Source organism: Tenrec ecaudatus, chromosome 7 (genome assembly GCF_050624435.1).
Source record: "Tenrec ecaudatus isolate mTenEca1 chromosome 7, mTenEca1.hap1, whole genome shotgun sequence".
Lineage (NCBI taxonomy): Eukaryota > Metazoa > Chordata > Mammalia > Afrosoricida > Tenrecidae > Tenrec > Tenrec ecaudatus.
In genome coordinates, this window is record NC_134536.1 from 12,822,972 (window position 1) to 12,842,495 (window position 19,524).

The following is a 19,524-nucleotide window of genomic DNA, read 5'->3' on the forward strand; positions in this document are numbered from 1 at the left end:
TTGTGCAGACAAACATTAAAAAGGAGCAAGGAATGCCAATTTACGTTTTCCACCTGGGGCAGCTGCCCAGCCACCCACCTGAGAGAGGACGCTACGTGCAAGTGCCGTTTTAACAACTGGTTCGCCACCCGCGACAAGCAATTTGGTACAGGTACTGCGAACCTGTGTGAACCGGCAGAATCTTCTGTGAGCAAACACACACACACACACACACACACACACACACAGAGCTCTTTTGCTGTCTTTCTTGCACTGTGAAGCTCCACAGAAACACACATCGTTTTCCCACCAGGAATGCAGACATAAGTGCTTTTGTCAGTGTTCCAGAACCTTCTTTGACGACAAGTAAGGACTAAAGGAGATGAAAAATGGCAGCCGATGCCTGGCAGTTGGGAGGATGCAGGGAGCAGTGGGGACCTTGGCAAATGAGTCCCACTGCCCATCTCACGGGCAGCAGCCAGACAGCTCCAGCTACCGAATGCCGCCCGGGAGTCCAGGATGTTGCTGGATGAACCGCATTTTTTGAGAACAGCTGGACATGTTGTTTCTATGCACGGACATTCCCTTTTGAAATATGGGCAGCACACCGAAGTTCCTCTTGAACACTTGTCGGCGGGGCAGAGGGGATGGGACACATTTTTCAGGTCACACAAAACCTACCTACAGGTCAGAACGAACCAGAAGCTGCCATGGCTCAGGCTCTGAGTGGATAATCAGTAAAGCACAAGCAGGAGCGATTTAAATCCTGAAATGCATTTTCAAAGAACACTGCCAGTAGTCCTGAGTCCCTGACTTCACAAGGCTGGTACCTGTGGCCTCTTGGGACAGCCAGGTTGGCAAGACTCGAAGCTGGACACAGGCCTGGCTTTGAGGCGAGAGTCCGTCGTGCAGCAAGGCGTCAGGAACAGCCAGAGGGCCAAGAAGACCCCGCTACTACCACGGCAGGAAGGAATCCTTCCCAGAGCTGACCCTTGCATGGCCCTGTGGCCACCACATCCTGCCCTTCTGAAAGACCGTAGTTGCTCGAGACTGCCCATCCATCTCTCCACAACTGAGTCAGGAAGTCTCCCCTCTTCTTAAACCAGAGGACTTGAAGCACTTGCTAGTGAAGATCAAGGATTGCAGCCTTCAGTATGGATTACGCCTCAATGTCAGGAAAACAAAAATGCTCACGTTTTGCTTGGATCCTTGGATCCGCAATCAGTGCCCATGAAAGCAACAGTCAAGAATGGAACGGCACAAGACCTCTTTATAGTGTTGAGAAACAAGGGTGTTACTTTGAGGACTGACCCAAGCCATCGTATTTTCAGAGGCCTCAGATGCACATGAAAGGTGAGCATTTGAGTAGCAAGACCTAAGAAGAACTGATGCATTTAAACTTCCGTACTGGAGAAAACTAGTGAAAAAATTTTTGTTCCCATGGGCTGCCAAAAGAACAAACAGATCTGACTTGGAACAAGCACGGCCAGACTGTTCCTTAGAGGCAAGGATGGCGAGACCTGGCCTTACATACTTTGGACATGTGGTCAGGAGAGACCAGTCCCTGGAGATGGACATCTTGCTTGGTCAAGCAGAGGGGCAGTGAAAAAGAGGAAGGCTCTCACCACAAGGGATGGACACAGTGGCTGCAACAGTGGGCTCAAACATCAGAACAATTGGGGGACAGTGCAGGACCGGGCAGTGTTTGCTTCTTTTGTAGAGTAGGATCCAACTCAAGGGACCCTAACTACACCCACCAAGGTGCCAGCAGCATCCCTGGGGAGTGATGGGCGTTACTGCGTGCTGGAGCACCAAGCTCACCCAGCGGCTCCTCGGAAGAAAGTCCTGCTCCTCTCCTTCAAAAACACAGCAGCCACTAAAAGCCCTGGGAGCGCACAAACCCTCACAGTACTGTCCCGAGCCGGTCAATGCCACGGCTGCGGCTGGCATTCCATGCACCGAGCAGGGAGATGTTCCCGAGTTACGCAGGTGTCATTGCTTTCCTCTTAACGTCACGGTATTATCGCTGTGTTACAGGTGTAGAAACTGAGATTAAGGGAAATGAAGTCATTTGCTCCAGGCCAGAAACCTAGAACAGAGGGAAAACCCCAACGAGGTCTTCCTGGTACCCAAGGTCCAACAGCAGCCTCTGTCTGCAAACAGCTTGGCTGTCCTTGGAAGGTCTAGAAGTAAACAGAACACGGAATAAGCTACGGAACGCCAGAAGAGTCAACCAATCTGTCTTCCAAGACCCTATGTCCCATGACACTCCTTAGAAACAAAGAGAGCTAGACTTCATCTCGCATACTTCGAGCATGTCCGCAGGAGGGACCAGCCCCTGGAGAAAGGCTGCTGGGCAAAGTCGAGGGACCGGGATGTACAAAGCCAGGAAGATCCTCAAGGTAATGGACTGGCTGAGTGGTGGCAACCATAGGTTCAAACAAACACCGACTGCGGTGACAGTGCGTGGCAGTCATTGTTAAGTTCTGCTCTACACAGGACTGCCAGGAGTCAGAGCCAGACGGGCCAGTGTTACGTTCTGCTATACGCAGCATCACTACGAGGCAGAAGCGGGCCAGCTGGGGTTCCGTTCTGTTGCACACAGCGTCGCGATGCATCAGAACCAACTTGAGAGCGTCTAACAGTAACCAGAGATAATTATAAACCATTCAGCTCCTTTCGATCATCTCAGAAATACAGCGCACTGTCTTCCCGAAATCGAGTCACTACTTAATGGAACAATTCCCTAGTACGTTATTTTCAGACACAGTGGGTAATAGCTATGAACTTAAGCAGCCAAGAACGACATATAGCAAACATGATCACAATCCAAATGGATAACATAATCACAAACATACTCCACCGTTAGTAGCGATGACATATTAAATATACAGCCAAGAAATGTATATATCTATATCACATCTTTATTAACAAGCATAACCATAACCTCCCCCTGAGGACAGTGCTTGTATCGATCACCACACAGGAGAAATGGAAGTGCTCACACCTCTGCTGTCGAATCAAATCAGACTCAAGAGGTGAATTAATCTACCTCTGATTGCTACAAAAATATCAAATGGGAAGTGGATGCCCTCTTTAACAAGTGGTGCTGGAAAAAATGGATATCCACCTGCAGAAAAATGAAGCACGGCCTTTACCTCACTCCACACACAAGAATAAACTCAAGGTGGATCACAGACCTTGAGGTAAACCCCAAACTATTAGGGCCATCAATGAGGGAATTGGGACCAACCTGAGAACTCTGGCACAGGGAACGCACAGGCTATCAGAACTAGGGAAGGACACACACACAGAGGAGGCACAAACTGACAAATGGGATATACTGAAGATAAAACAACTGTGTACATAGAAAGAATTCACCAAGAGAGTAATAAGAGAGTCCACAGACTGGGAAAACATCTTTAGCAATGACACATCAGACAAAGGCCTGATTACGAAAATCTACAATAGTCTGCTAGCTAGCAATAAGAACAACACGAACTGCCCACTGAGGAGGTGGGTAGGACCTGAACAGAAGTTTCACAGGGGCAGAAATCCGAATGGCCAATACACATATGAGAAAATGTTCCTGATCCTTAGCCATAGAGAGATGCAAATTGAAACAGCTTTGAGATACCTAATACCCTCAAAGATAGCTCAATTCAAAATATCAGAAACTAGCAAGTGTTGGAGAGGCTGTGAGGAGATAGGAACACTTGTCCACTGCTGATGGACCTTTGGCATGTACAGCCACTATGGAAATCGATTTGGCGATATCTAAAACAGATGGAAATCGAGTTACCATACGACCCAGCAATCCCCTTCCTGGGCATATACCCAGAAGAGGCAAGGAACAAACCACAGTCAGACATCTGTGCTCCAAGGTTCACTGCAGCACAGTTCACAAAAGCAAGGACTTGTAAACAACCCAAATTTCCATCAATGGATTAAAAAACTGCGGTATAAAGACACATTGGAGTACTACATATCCCTGAAAAGCAGTGGTGAATATAGGAAGCACATGCCGCATGGGAAGAACTGGAGGAAATCATGCTAAGCAAAGTAAGCCAAGCACAAAAGGGCAAGTACAACATGAGTCCACTGAAGTAAGCTTAAAATTGCAAAAGGGGCACAGGGAAAAAGCTGCTGTATACCTACGTTCCTGGGGTGAGGTCCAGGTTCTATGTCAGGGGACAACCCAATCCAGGAACACATAGGGCAACCGACTGAAAAGGAGGAGGGAAGAAAGAAAAAATAGACATGGGTAAAGGGTAGAAGGGGAGCAGGGCACTAACCCACCCAAGGGGAGAGTGTTGTTTATATCTCCACAGGAGAGGGAGAGTGGGACCAGACGTCAACCAGGTATGCCAAGACATGAATGCGGCATACCAGCATGAAGGAGGGAGCCAACGGAGAGGTCTGCGGGGCAGGTCCCAAACCCAACTACATGGACACCCCTTGCCCCAGAAGAATTCACTTCAGAAGGCAGCACTGAAACTATGGCTAAGGGAGAGGGGCACGACTGAGCAGAGCACACAGGAGAAAACAAAGAGGGAAGGAGAGAGAGTGGAACACATCTTGGCTCACCAAACCCTGAGGATGATATTCCCGCTCAGAGCAGCCAATGCAGAGAGGACCATAGGGCTGGCCCCACCATGAGACATGACGTCCCTCACTGATCCATAGCACTACGCGGGGGACAACGCTGGAGGCACAGTGTGGGAATTGTGCCCGATCTGACCCCACCACACCATGGTGAAGCACTAAGGGTATGCAGCAGAACAGCAAGGGGAGCAAAGCAATGAAGTCCCCGGAGAATACCAAACATAGACTTTGGGGCCAAGGCGTGGCTCCCCATCAGATTTGACAGGAAAACACACCTAAAGGTCAACAAATAGACCTGGAACTATTTATAGGCTTTTCTTTTTTGTTGTTGTTGGTTTTGTTGTTGTTGTTTTGTATTTTCTCTTTTTGTTATATTTTTCTCGGTCTTCTTTTTGTGCTTATGATTGTCTCTGCATGTCTATCTAGATAAGATAAGCGGGATAAACAATGCAAAGGAGGAAACAATGTGACCAACGGTTCCAGGGGGACAAAGGGAAATGAAGGAGGGTGCCAACCAACCCAGGGACAAGGGAACAACAAGTGCTCTAAAATCGATGGCGAAGAGGGCATAGGATGCCTAGTGGGGTTGATCGAGACCAATGTAGCTGAGAGGAATTACTGAAACCCAAATGAGGGCCGAACATGATAGTGGGACAAGAGAAAAGTAAAAGGAAATAGAGGAAAAGGACATTTCTAGAAGTCTAAATATAGGCATGTACTATGTAAATACATTTATATATAATAGAGAAATAGATCTATGTACATATATTTATTTGGGGGGGTACATATATTTATATGTTAAATATTAAGGCAGCAGACAGACATTGGGCCTCTGCTCAAGTACTCCCCCAATGCCCCAGGGGTCCTTGAGTCAACACAAGACCCCCCATTATCATCAACATGGGTAATGTTACTCTCTGTTCTGGATTTACGAATAAGCATGAACATGTTAGACAGAACTTCCTGCTCGCATGGAATCTAATGTGATACGCTTCCACAAGGGGATACGTCACATGGAAATAACTGTTCATACAAGCGGCCCTGTCAGCCAGATAGTCCAATCCTCTCTGCCAAGAACTGAAAGGGGAATGTGAACAGTAAGGTGTTGATCAGGGCTGTTTAGAAACTGCAGCGCTGTTTCTAAGCATCTCAAGGTGGAAAGGACTAAATGGAATGTCCATGCACAGATGACTGCACAAACACACTGTGCCGCCAACTCACCCCAGACCCAGCCCAGCCCACCACCGGGCAGGTCACGACTCACAGTAACCCGACCTGGGGTTTCCCGGACTGGAAACAGACAGCGTCCTCTTTCTTCCTCAGAGTGGCCGGTGGACATGAATCGCCGACCCTGTAATTAGCAGGCCAATGCACACCTGGCAGTGCCACTAAGCCTCCCCCCAGACCAGGACCGTGTGAAACACTAATCAGTCATTGTCGTGAAATGAAGTCTCTGTAAGGACTGGGTGTGACCGTGCAAACAGGGTGTGTGAAGCCCTAGTGGAGGGAATCTGGTCGGTTTTAGTTGTCATTCTCCAGGCTATGGGAATGAGTCATCTCAGAAGCAGGCGCAGAGAGAATCCCAGGACTATCCCAGGGGAGCACCTTTCAGATCTCGGAAGTGCTGGAGGCTGGAATGTGAGCCCCCAGAGGCAGCAGCATGGAGCCCCTGGGGCAGAGCAGAGCAGAGCAGCCAGGCTGGGTCACAGGCTGAGGCACTGAGACCAGGAGGCGGAGCAGGGGAGCAGTGCTGAGACCATATGACTGAGGCAGAGGAGCCCGGGCTGGCTTCCTAGTTTATCGAGGCTGAAGCCAAAGGACCACAAGGCTGAAAGGCAGAGAGAGACAGAGAGAGAGAGAGAGAGAGAGAGAGAGAGAGAGAGAGAGAGAGAGAGAGAGAGAGAGAGAGAGAGAGAGAGAGAGAGAGAGATTTGGTTTCTGGCTGACAAGAACTATTCTTATAGACTAAGAACTATATTATGAATGTTCTCTACCCCTGGCTTGTGGTAACTTGTTAACTCCCCTGGAAAACCCCCATAATCGGGATTTTATCTGTGAGTTCCGTGTGGCCATTGCAAGGGATCAGGGACCCAGCAGAGAAGCGGCATGTCCTGGGAGGGGCGGTTGGCATTTACACAGGGCAGAGAAAGGTGGAGGGTGGAGGCCGGCATGTCCGCCTCGGCCCCGTGGCAATCAGCCTCGGGATGATGTGGCACCTCGGATGTGAAGCCGACCAAGCTCGCCAGTGGTTAAAAGGGGCTGCCTCTGGAAAACGCAGAGACGGACATTTTCAGAAAAGGACAGTGACAGCGGGTATGCACAGGATGAGTAGCCAACGTCTCTCTGAATCTCTCATCCAGCTACAAGCCGCTCCACTGGCCCGTGTACATATTTTACCACAATAACACAATTTGCAAAAAATCTAAGTAGACCAAGGAAACCTTCCTCTGACATGAATAAAGTCTGCATCCTGTGGTCTTGAGCAATGGGGATAGGGGTGGGGTGGGGGGAGGGGGGGCTTCATTGAACTGTCCAGGCATTATTGACTCAGTCCAACAACGGCTTCTGGGCACCAGGCACGTGCCACTCCACCCAGGGTTCACGATGAGTTTCCTGTCCCCAGGGAGCTTCCGCTCCAGGCACGGCGCCAACAAGCCAGTAAGGGGTGGATATACAAGTGTGAACACCAGAAGACAGGGCCAAGCCCTTTGCGAAGAATTAAAACAGAGGCTGGGTGGTCAGAGGGTACCCAGAGCTGAACTCCCAAAGGGCACAGAGCGGGCAGACAGGGGAAGAAGGGGCAGTCTCTAAGCATGTAGGTGTGTTTCAGCAAAGCGTGAGAGAGCAGCACGTTCTGCGAGCATTCTCTGGGCGTTTCTGACACCCAGTCCAAACCCTGCTTGCTCCCTAGACCTCATTAGCACCCGTGTCCCCAATCAGTGCTACACCAGCGGCACCGGAAAGAGCTTCCACAGAGCAGCAGGAATCGTTCCAGTCCTTGGTGGTGACTGACACTCAGCTCCACTCAGAAAGGGTCTGCTCCATTTGTTCTTACAGGAGACTTGGCCGCACAACGGCCACTGGCTGGTCTGATGACTACAAGGTGCGCGGTTCTGACCCACCCACATGCTCTGCAGAAGAAAAGAGCTGGCGGTCAGCCCCTGGAAGGATTTCGGACTAGGAAACCCAGGGGCAGTTCTACTAGGTCACGTGGAGTCGCTGGAAGGCAGAAAAGATGGCAGCCGACAACAATAGGTTCTGGGGGCCCAGCGGGTTCTCAACATGCGGTCGATGGGATGAAAATCCAGCCTTCCCCACCGAAAGTCCCGAGAGGCCTGGCAGGCATAACGGTGGCCCAGCCCACCCAGGCACCGTGTTGTAAGGAGCCACTCCGAGCAGCCGCTGCCTGCGGGAGCCTCAGTTACCAACTTGGGCATTCCCACCCAAGCAAAGAGCAGGTGTGGCCAAGCCAAGTGGGAACACAACCATTAGAGAAAAAGCAGAGTGGCCTTCACTTACCCGAAAGAAGTAGTGTGGGTGCCGCTTGGTGTGATCACTTATTCACCCCCGAATGAGCTGGTTGAGGCGATGTCTTCCTCGAGCCCCCAGACCTGGTCAAAGAGCAAAACCAGAGAGGCAATGAGAAAGGGCGTTCAGAGTTACAGGGTACACTCAAGGGGCAGCTCGCGAGCCTTCCTGTGAATCTTGGGTTTCGTGAGAAATGGGAGGATCGCCAAAGAAGACTCGAGAGTTAACTGGTTGACTGTGAAGGAAGACAGAGGGTCTTTCCACAGCACAAATGGAAGGTTGGCGGTTCAAACTCATCGAGAAGAGTGCATCCTAAGAAAGGCTTTTGAAAGGCCAGAGCCATGACAGGCCTATGGAGCAAGTCGACTCTGTACACAGGAGGGTGTCAGGGGTCTGAGTTGACTCAGAAGCAACTCATTTGTTTTGTTTCCACATCCTAATTAGGGAATCTGATTTATTTCTTTACTTTTTAAAAATCATTTTATTGGGGGCTCATACAACTCTTATCACAATCCATACATATATCAATTGTGTAAAGCACATCTGTACATTTTTTGCTCTCCACTTAAGCCCTTGGCATCAGCTCATTTTCCCCCTCCCTCCCTGCTCCCCCCTCCCTCATGAACCTTCAGTAATTTATAAATTATTATTTTGTCATGTCTTACACTGTCTGACATCTCCCTTCACCCACTTTTCTATTGTCCATCCCCCCGGGAGGAGGTTTTATGTAGATATGGTTAAGATCTTTTGCAGAGAGATAGGTAGACACAATGATGATCCATGGATGGTGGATGGATGGAGAGATGGATGATGGATGAATAGAGAGATGATAGATGGTTAGATGGTTGGTTGGCTGGCTGGCAGGACTGAATGGACCGTCAACCCTACTGCAACCAATCACTATTCCAGGTGTTGAGCATAGATCAATACCCAAAAGTCTGCTCTACATGAGCATCATTCCAATGGCAGGAAACAGCCAAAACAAATGGTAAACAAATAAAGAAAAATATCTTTCTGACGATAAATGATAGGCTAATATCGGCTAGTGAGAATGAGTGACAAGTAGCTCCTGTAAACAGAGAGATCGGGAAGTTGTTCTCTGCAGCGAGGACTAGACTGAGTGCTGGGTAGGACTTTGGGGCTGGGGGGACAAGCCTCCAGACAGAGGGATTCGTTAGACCTGAGTACGGTCCCATTTGTCAACCATGGTATCACACACTGTGCGGGAGAACCCATGCTCAAGTGGGTTGGTTCAAAGGATCAGGCTTTCATTAGTAATTAATAAGTGGTTTCTGGGCCCTCTCATCATATGGAGAATGACACCTTCTTCGTGTTTAATGCGCTGTCAGATCATACATTAAAATTCACGAGGTCCTTTGGTCAACACACCAGTCAGTACCCCCTTTTCTTTCCAAGAGTGAGACCCGCCTTTCTATAAGGTGCTATCTCACGCTACAGAAGACGATGATTACGCACTAAGGGAGTGCTGGGGACACTGAGGCACACGCCTTGGCAGCTAACTGCACGCTCAAACCCATCAGCCGCCCTGAGCTCTCTGCTCCTACCAACATGTCCGATCCTAGAGATTCCACACAGGCTGGGTGTGAGTGAATCAACTTGATGGTGGTGGGTCTAGTCTGGGTTTGGGTGTGGGGTTGGAATCATGATGGAGAAGGCAGACTCTGAGCCAGGTGAGTGGGGCTCAGACCCCAGCACCCCTATTTCCACCAGCAGGGAGCTGAGCCTGGTGATGGACATGATCTGAGCTCTCTGGAATCTACCTCTCAGAGCTGCATGGGAAGAGGTGGGGTTCCTGCCTTTCATACAGGAGGTCCACCCTGCATTCCTGCTCAGAGAGCCTCAGGCACCATCCCTGCCCCCAGGAGGGCAATCCCCTACTTCCCACTCCCACAGATAAGCCCCCAATAGCCCACACCCCTCAGCTATGCCCCTGATAGCCCACACTCCCCCAGATATGTCCTCTACAGCCCACACTTTCTCGAGCAGTGCAGCGTCCCCTCTTGCCTGCCCTCCTCTGTCCCACAGGACGATGTGTGTATGTCTGTCTGTGTGTGTACATGAATGTGGGGTGGAGAAGAGATTTACTCGGTGTGTGTGTGTGTGTGTATGTGTGTGTGTGTAACATGGACGTGGGGTGGGAAAGACATTTAGTCCAGAGGAGCCAGCCAATGAGGCTCCTAAGCAATAGCAGACAAAGCAGGGACACAGAGAAGAGGAGGTTCAGAATTAACATAAACATCGGACCACCTATGAATCAGGCATCTCCTGAAAATCTTCAGAGCTGAACCCACACATGACCTTCTGAGTTACCCAAGAAACTCCCCTGCCTGTTGGTTCCCACTCATAACAGCCTTCAGGCAGGGGACAGCTGCCCCTGTGGGTTTTTGAGACTAACTCTTGAGGGGAGTAGAAAGCCTCATCTTTCTTCCGCTGTGGGGCCGGCGGTTTCACACTGTGGACCTTGAGATTAACAGCCCAACTTGTAACCACTGTGCTGCCAGGACACCTGGCCTAAAACGACCTGCATCTCCCAAGCCCACATTTAGGTCTCATCTGACCACCACCCACCAAACCAACCACTCAAACACCATGCCATTTAATGGACTTCTTTTTTTCTCTGTGCCTTTGTGTGAACTATTCCTACTTCCCCTTCCCGGACACAGCTCTCTGGGGAATGCCTACTTCCCCTAAAAACGCAGCTTATGTGGCCCCTCCTCTGCGAAGCCCTCCTGATGGCTTACTTTCCTCCCCGAAGCACCTTGGAGAGGTGGGTGGGCTGGAGGACTGTGGACAAAGCCGGGAAGGGGCTGGTGTCTAACCCGCTGTGCCCACAGGTGGCCTAGCTTCAAGGAAGTGCTCAACAAACCATGTCGATACTGAAATTGAACCCTTCCACCCTTTCAGTGGTGCAGTGTGTGCTGCGTACCTCATTCCAGACTGATGTTCACCCGCCTCTCCCCCCAGCAGGCGCCGGGTGCCTCAGTGGGTGGGTGACGTGCGGGGCTGCACTTGGAGCCCACCAGGCATTCCCTAAGGAAATAAGGAGGTCGTCTGCACCCACACAGATTTTCATCCTCCGCAACGCAATGTACAGCGCGGTTCTGCTCCGTCCTGCAGGGTCGCTATGACTCGATGGGGTGGAGAGTCGAACTCCCATCCGTGTAAGTGCCTCCTCGGGACAGTCCTCCTGCAACACCGTCCCTGCCCATGCTCTCTGCGGCCCATCCTGGCGCCCTGGCCCGCCTGCACCCCAAGATATCACTGTCCTATCCCGTACGGGCATGCACCTCTCTCCTCCCCACTCTGGGGATGAACGGAGTGTACAGAGTACAAAAGTCCTCCTCTCCCCTTCCCCTCCCCCTCCCCTCCCCCTCCTGGCAACTGACCAGGGCCCCAGCCGCACGGCATGGCTTCAAATGAAGCAAGGAAGCAGAAATGCAGCACCCCCGCCACAGCCCAAAGGCGGCACGTGCACAGAGCCGGGGTTGACTCAGCTTTCACTGCGGGCTGGCCAGGGCGCCCAACAGTCCACAGGGGCCACTGAGGGACTGCTGGAAGGGGGACAGATCAAGTGGCTACTTAGCCTCTACCCCGAGAATATGCCTTCCCCGCCCCCCAACCCCGAAGTGACCAGAATGCCTTTCTGGCTAAGAAACAGTTCTCACTATCCAGAAAGCCCTTCGGCTGTTTCTGCCCATTATATCCTTCTTGTAACCACCAACCGCCCGGAATAAAAAAGCATTTTCAAGTTTCAGAGCTTCCGCTGTCCTTGTTAGCAGCGAGGCGGCTTATCGATTCAGAGCTGCCCAGCAGTTGGGAGTGAAACAATAGACTCTGTGGGAGATTTTCCGGCAGCTAGACAGGCGGAGACACCCGACTCCGGTCTCCGTGGCCCCTTCGTGTCCTGGGACCCAGGTCTCCGGAGTCCACAGGTGGGCTATTTATTCTCTGTCCTTCTTAGGGTCTGCTCACAGGCCTTAAGGTAAGAGGACAACATAACAGGCAGGACGCCTTTATTAAACCACACCTTTTTCTCGTCCACATTCACATCTGTCCCTGCGCAGACTCAATGCGATCAGAAAGTGCCCGTCACCCAGGCCGAGGAATGTGAAAGAAGCCACCATTCAAGACCACCATTTCATTACCACAAAAATGATCCATTTCTGTCCCTCCTCCCCAAGGCCAGCCTTCCACACACTATAGCCCAGTGTCTTCTGTTTTCCAGAAACCAAACTACAACCAGGGCCTTGTTTATGACACGGTTCACGGGAGGCACCAGGAGACATCCAGGGAGAGCCCGGGCCCCGAGGATGCAGCCAGGTGGGCCACTGAATCCCTTACGCTGCTCCTCCAGCTCACTGGGATTCTGCTCAGAACAAGGACGACCACAAAAACCAAACCCCATGCCACCGAGTCGATTAGGAGTCATAAAGAAGCTACAGGGCAGAGCAGGACTGCCTCAATGGAGTTTCCAGGCTACAAATCTCTGCAGAAGCAGACTACCTCATCTTCTTCCCCTGCAGCACTTGGTGGATTCGAATCGCTACCCACAGGCCTCAGCTTTGGGCTGATCCTTATAGTACATTCAGCGAAGATGAGGAAGAAACTGGAGTCCTCGTGCATCGCTGGTGGGATGTGAAATGGTGCAATCACCATGGAAAACAATGAAACACAGAATGATCATGATTTTAAAAACACAAACACCCAAACTCGCTACCGTTGAGTTAATCCCGACACAGCGGCTATCTGACCCAGCAAACTCTACTCCTAGGTCCCATCTACCCAAGAGACTTGAACGTGCGGGCTCAGCAGGTAGGTGCACGCCCAGGTTCTCGGCAGCCTCCCTCACAGTGGCCAAGTGGTAAAATAGCCCAGGTGTCTGTCGACAGACAGTGAGCACACCAAATGTGACCTTCACCTCTGTTGGCCTCCTATTGAGTCACCCAGGGAAATGAAGTCCTGGCCCAGGCTACCACAGGGGGACATGATACTGAGTGAGATACGGCAGGCACCTAGTGATCCCACTTGCATCCGACATCTAGAACAGGTGCGCGAAGCTACCAGAGTGTGTGAGTGGTCTCAAGGGCTGAGAAGAGGAGCAAGTAGGGTGTTACTGCTGAAAGGGTTCTCCATTTCATCAGGGTCGATGGAAAGCAAATAGATACTGGATTGTTATCATTAGTCTTAACTGAGTTGTATACTTATTAAAATATGAGTCAGCTGGCGAAATTTTTGCTTCGTATATTTTGCCAAGATGGGAACAAACATTTGAAGTCTTTGTTGAACATCTCCTCCATCCATGCAAGGCACTCAGCTGGGATTTGGTCGGCGAAGGGGCGTTCACACGCAAGTCTTTCATAAGCGATGACCGAGTAAGCCATCGGTCACAACACGGTGTGGGGAGGAGGATGGCCCTGGGGGTGCGGGTGCTGGAGAGGCACAGAAGAGTGGTCCCTCCTCTGAACGTCAAGGCAGACCCCAAAATGATAGCCATGGCGCTCACCTCACAAAAATCACCTGCACGCAGGCTCCTGGTCGATGAGAATGGGTCTTTGCCCACTGAGATTCTATGACTGTCTATAACATGTCTACATGTCTCTGACCCGTCTCGTGGGCTCCCTGCCCTCTAACCTGGAGCCTGCCGAGGAGAGCATCGCACAAACATCCTGTCCCTGCAGGACTTCCGAGGCCAGGCCAATGGGGCCAGCAGACACACACCTGCTCTCATGGGGTGCTTTCCTTGAAGCCGTGCGGTAGCAGCTGCAGCATCTTATCTGGCTTCCAAGATCTCCGCATCAACATGTCACACACCACCATGTATTCCAGAATGTAAGAAAATGCTTCTAAGGGGCTTCTGTCCACCTCGCCAAAATAACATGTAGTGCTGGTGGTAGCTCAAAGCAACAGAATTTAGGCTGCTAGCCGCCAGGTCAGCAGCTCAAAACCACAGGCCAGCTCCACGGGACAAAGCCATAGCTTTCTACTCCTATAAATAGTCACAGTCTCGAATGGATAACAGGGGAACAGGGCACCAACTCACCCAAGGGGAGGGTATTGTTTATATCTCCACAGGGAAAGAAGGACCAGACTTCAACCTGGTGCTCCAAGATGTGAATGCAACATCCCGGCATGAAGCAGGGAACCAATAGAGAGGTCTGAGGGGCCGGCCCCAATCCCAACTACGTGGTGCCCTTCTCCCCAGAAAATTTTACTTCAGAGGACAGCACTGAAGCTACAGCTCAGGGAGAGGGGCATGTCTGATCAGAGCACATGAGAGCAAATGAAGGGGGAGGAAGAGAGAGTGGAGTGCATCCTGGCCCACCAAGCCTTGTGACAATACTCCCACTCAGAGCAGCCAATGCACAGAGAAGACCATAGCGCCGGACCCACTGAGAGACACGACATCCCTCACTGACCCATAGCCCTAGGGGAACAACAATGGAGACTCCGTGTGGGAATTGTTCCCAATCTGACCCCACCACACGTAGGCAAAACACTAAGGATGTACAACAGAACAGCAAGGGGAGCAGAGCAAGGAAGTCCTGAGGGATTACCAAAAATAGACTTTGGGGCCAGGGAATGGCACCCCCTCAAATTCAACCAAAAAAACACTCCTAAAGGTCAACAACAGACTTTGAACTATTTATAGGCTTTTCCCTTTTTTTATGTCAATGGGGTTGTTGTTGTTTTCTTTTGTTTCTTTGTTTTGCTCTGTCTTGTTTTTGTGTATATTATCTCTGCAGGTCTGTCTAGATAAGATAGGCTGGATAAACAATCTGGAGGAGAAAACAACAGGAGCGACAGGGGAGAGTTGGGGGAAAAGAAGTGGTATTAACAAACCCAGTGACAAGGGAACAACAAGTGATCCAAAACCGTTGGCAAGGAGGGTGTAAGAGGCTTGATAGGGCTTAAGCAAGGGCAATGTAACCGAGAGAAATTACTGAAACCCAAATGAAGGCTGAGCATGATAGTGGGGCAAGAGGAAAGTAAAGGAAAAGAGAAGAAAGAACTAGGAGGCAAACGGCATTTACAGAGGTCTAAATACAGGTATATACATATGTAAATATATTTATATATGAGGATGGGAAAATAGATCTAGGCGCATATATTTATAGGTTTAGTATTAAGGTAGCAGATGGACACTTGGTCTCTCTACTCAAGTCGCCTCTCAATGCAAGAACACTTTGTTCTATTAAACTGGCATTCCATGATGCTCACCGTCCCAATTGCTGAAGACAAACGGGTACATAAGCAAATGTGGTGAAGAAAGCTCATGGTGCCCGGCTGTAGCATCTGGGGTCTTAAAGGCTTGAAGGTAAACAAATCTAGCTCAGAAGCAACAAAGTCCACATGGAAGAAGCACATCAGCCTGTGTGATCATGAGGTGTCGAAGGGATGAGGTACCAGGCATCAAGGAACAAAAATATCATATCATTGTGAATGAGGGGGAGTGCAGATTGGGGACCCAAAGCCCATCTGTAGGCAACTGGACATCCCCTTACAGAAGAGTTAAGGGGAGGAGATGAGCCAGTCAGGGTACAATGTAGCAACGATAAAACATACAACTTTCCTCTAGTTCTTAAATGCTTCCTCCTACCCCACTATCATGATCCCAATTCTACCTTACAAATCTGGCTAGATCAGAGGATGTACACTGGTACAGATAGGAACTGGAAACACAGGGAATCCAGGACAGATGATCCCTTCAGGACCAGTGGTGACAGTGGCTATACCAAGAGGGTGGAGGGAAGGTGAGGTAGAAAGGGGAACCAATCACAAGGATCTCTATCTAACCCCCTTCCTGGCGGATGATCAACAGAAAAGTGGGTGAAGGGAGACATCGGACAGTGCAAGAGAAGACAAAATAATACTAAATTATAAATTATCAAGAGTTTGTGAGGGGGGCGGGGAGGGAGGGGGAAAATGAGCTGATACCAAGGCTCAAATAGACTTCCCACCCACTGGCCTGAGATCTTCCTGCATTCGGCATCATTGCATGCGTTTCGTGAGTCTGAAGAGGAATTTATAGATTGGTATCAGACATATGGGCTAATATTGGACTTATGGGCTTGATCTGGACGGGGATGGGATGCTTCCTCAATACACAACTGCTCTTGTATATAAAGCTCTTATACACACACACACACAAATAGAAAACAAATGTTTGGGAATGCTGAGGGCAACAAATGTACAAATGTGACACAATGGATGGATATATGGATTGTGATAAAAATTGTACGAGCCCCAAATAAAATGATTTTTTTTAAAGTCAGTCTCAGAAATTCACAGGGAACGTCCTAGAGGGTGGCTGTGAATCAGAAGTTGACTGGAAGGCGGTGGACATTTCCAGTCTCTCCTGACAACAGGTCTAAAACACGTTAGACGAAGTCTTGCCAGTCTTGCCTCTATGTAGCCATGGTCTGTCCTTTTTATGTCAGAAAGGGCCATCGTGTCCTTTATATAAAAAAGCTGCCAAGCCTGCTATAGACCCAAGCCGACTCTCCGTGCAGAGCCACGGCGTACGCAGCCCGCCATAAACAGCTGTGCGGTGCAGGACCGCGGGATCCAACATGCAGAGCAAGGCGGGCGGCCCGCTACACCTGCAGGCTTGGGCGCTGCGTGCCAGTGGGGAGTGGTGACTGGGTAGCTCCTTCCTTCTCAAAGCTCAGTGGACTGGATCAGATGGATGTCCCCCAGGCTACCTTGACCTCATCCTAGGGCTAAACCTGCCCGATTCAAACATTAGCAGATTAGAAACATAAATGGGTGGGTCGTTCCAGAAGACTTAGTTATGAGGACCGAGTACTCAATCATCACATTGGCCACGCTTGAAAGCACATCACTGTGGAAGGAGCAGAAAAGGACGGGAGGAATGAATGAATGAATGAATGAACAAACGAACGAAGAATGAACTGATGGTGGGGAAAGTCACTTCCATGGTCACAATGGCAGAGGGATCACCCAGCCCCGGACTAAGTAGACGACAGGGAGGTCTGTTGTTGCCTGCTCGTGCTGCGGTCTTGGAGGAACAAGAAAAAGGCTTCCCCGCCTGCATTTCTCTGAGCTGCCGCCTGCCTCCTGCCTGGAGCCAGCAAATGAGCTGGTGCTCCAGGGACAAAGAAGTACTTTCCAAGTGCCACTCCCACCCCACTCCTGTGCGCCTCCAAGAAGGAATCATTTCAGCTCCTGAGCTGAGCTGAGAAAGTGCATGCAGGCTTGCTTCTCGGCGCCTGCAGCTGTGGCAGCTCGTGGTTCCCCTCAGGGCTGGGGAAATACAACGTTATTTCAGGGGCTAATTTTTTTTAAATCGTTTTAATGGGGGGCTCTGACAGCTCGGATCACAATCCATACACACATCCATCGTGTCAAGCGTATGTGTCCATATGCTGCCGTCATCCTTTTCGAAACATTTTCTTTCTCCTTGAGTCCTTGGTGTCAGCACCTCTTTTTGCTTCCCCTCCCTCCCTCCCTCCCTCCCTCCCTCCCTCCCTCAGGAACCCTTGATAATTCATACATTATTATTTTTTCATGTCTTACACTGACCAGTGTCTCTCTTCACCGCTTTTCTGTTGTCCGTCCCCCTGGGAGGGGGTGATATGCAGATCATTGCGATCGATTCCCCCTGCCTCCCGCCCCCCCCCCGCCCCATCGGGTGCTAATTTTTATAACGACATGCCAGTCACACTCCACTTGACTCTTGGGGCTGCCATGTTGGTTTTGCCTCAGCTTCTGTTCAAGAAAGTCTCACAGACGCCTCGCCTGCCCATTCACTGCCAACTGTGTACTTTTATTTCTGAAAATGAAGCATTCGCAGGCTTTGTCACAAGCGCACCTGCGGCCAGCCTTCCCGAGCGCTTGCGTCGCTCGTGCTGGCAGACAGCGCACGTCGTGGATTAAGAGGGCCGAGCTGGGCACACAGGCCCTGGGGATGCCGCACTGCTGGGACGAACGGGAGAGACAAGGCTCTGGACGAAGCATGCACAGAGCTCACCGTCGCAGCAAGGGCCCCTGCGCCTTTCTGGAAGGCGAGAGAAAGACTCGGCTGAAAAGGACCTTGGTTTTTCCGCTCCTCGGTTCATTGTGTGGAAAGGATGACTCCAGGAGACTTCTGCAAGCTCTTGGGAAAATTCCATTATCTTTGAGTCCCATTTCCCACAAATATTTTAAAGCTCCCTGGGTTAGCTAATCCTGTTCCTTCCATCTTTCGGAGGCAAATCGAAAAGGGTCCAAGAAGCAAGCTGGCCTCAGGAGCTCTTTCCCACGAAACCTACCTATATGTGAAAACTGTCCCTACACCTGTACGGCTCCAAGAGGACAGGTAGCTCATTTTATAAGCGATGGTGTTCAGATCCTGATTAGCAGCAAGGTGCTAACGAGGGCGGCATGTCGGACACAGGACACAGTGGTGACACCCACCCTGCACACTAGCGTGCACACACACACACCAGCACTCCTCCCATCCTACAGCGTTAGCGGGGAGGGGAGGCGGCAAACAAAGGCGCTGCACATTGTATAGGAGATCAGATAGCCGCGCCAGCTGCACGGCGGCAGGCGTGCTGTGAAGAACCCCAGAGCTTCCCACTCCCCTTGGCGTCGGGAAAAGAAAGAGAGGAAATGGTCAGATCCAGAATGAAATGAAGATTTGCCTCCGCGGCAACCAGGAAGACCATATCAAGCTGAAGCCAGGTGACAGGTTTGGGATGCAGCCCAAATGGAGAAGAAAAACATGGACCTAAAGAAAAACACCCATCGCCACACACAGAGCAAGCCTCAGACGTGCACCAAACGCAGCCGAGGAGGCGTCGCACCACTGTCTCCGCGGAGATTAGGGCAAGCGCCGCACCCGTCAAACCAGAGCAGGCTGGCACCCAGAAACGCTGCAAAGGAACACCACCCGGCAGGGCCGCAGGGGCCCGGAGAGCACGTGGGCTCCGGGAGCGGGTGCCGGGAGGTACAAGGTCAGACCTGGGTGAGGCAACGCCAGGCTGAGCGGAGCGGGAAAGGCCTTCTGGGTGAGCCAGGCTGGCAGGAGGTCTCCCAGGAGGGCAAGAGCAGCCGGACACCCTGCCTTCTTGTAAGAAGGGCACACGTAAGGGAGACTGACCAGGCAGCCGGAGATGCCCAGAAGATGCCGAGGACCTCTGCGCCTGAGGGACCACACGATGAGCCAAGTTCAAAGAGAGAGTCAGCTCTGTCTGAGAGGTGGCCACGTTCAAAGAAAGCAAAGAAAGCAATGACATCTAGTGTAGTCTGGCTAATGGCAACCCTACAGAACAGGGCAGAACTGCCCTTGTGGGTTTCCGAGACTGTAACTCTGCACAAGCGTCAAAGGCCTCATCTTTCACCCCAGGAGCACCTGATAGCTTCGAACTGCTGACCTCAAAGCTAACA

General features: G+C 50.9%; 1 protein-coding gene across 2 annotated transcripts in view; it reads right to left on the reverse strand.

The window, feature by feature from the left end:
- The window catches only part of TIAM2 (TIAM Rac1 associated GEF 2), a 273,644-nt gene that overhangs the window by 175,715 nt on the left and 78,405 nt on the right, over nt 1-19,524 (reverse strand). For both annotated transcript variants that reach the window (XM_075554342.1, XM_075554343.1), the window contains one exon: nt 8,104-8,195. The gene's annotated coding sequence lies outside the window, so the exon portion shown is untranslated. The remainder of the gene's footprint in view (nt 1-8,103; nt 8,196-19,524) is intronic.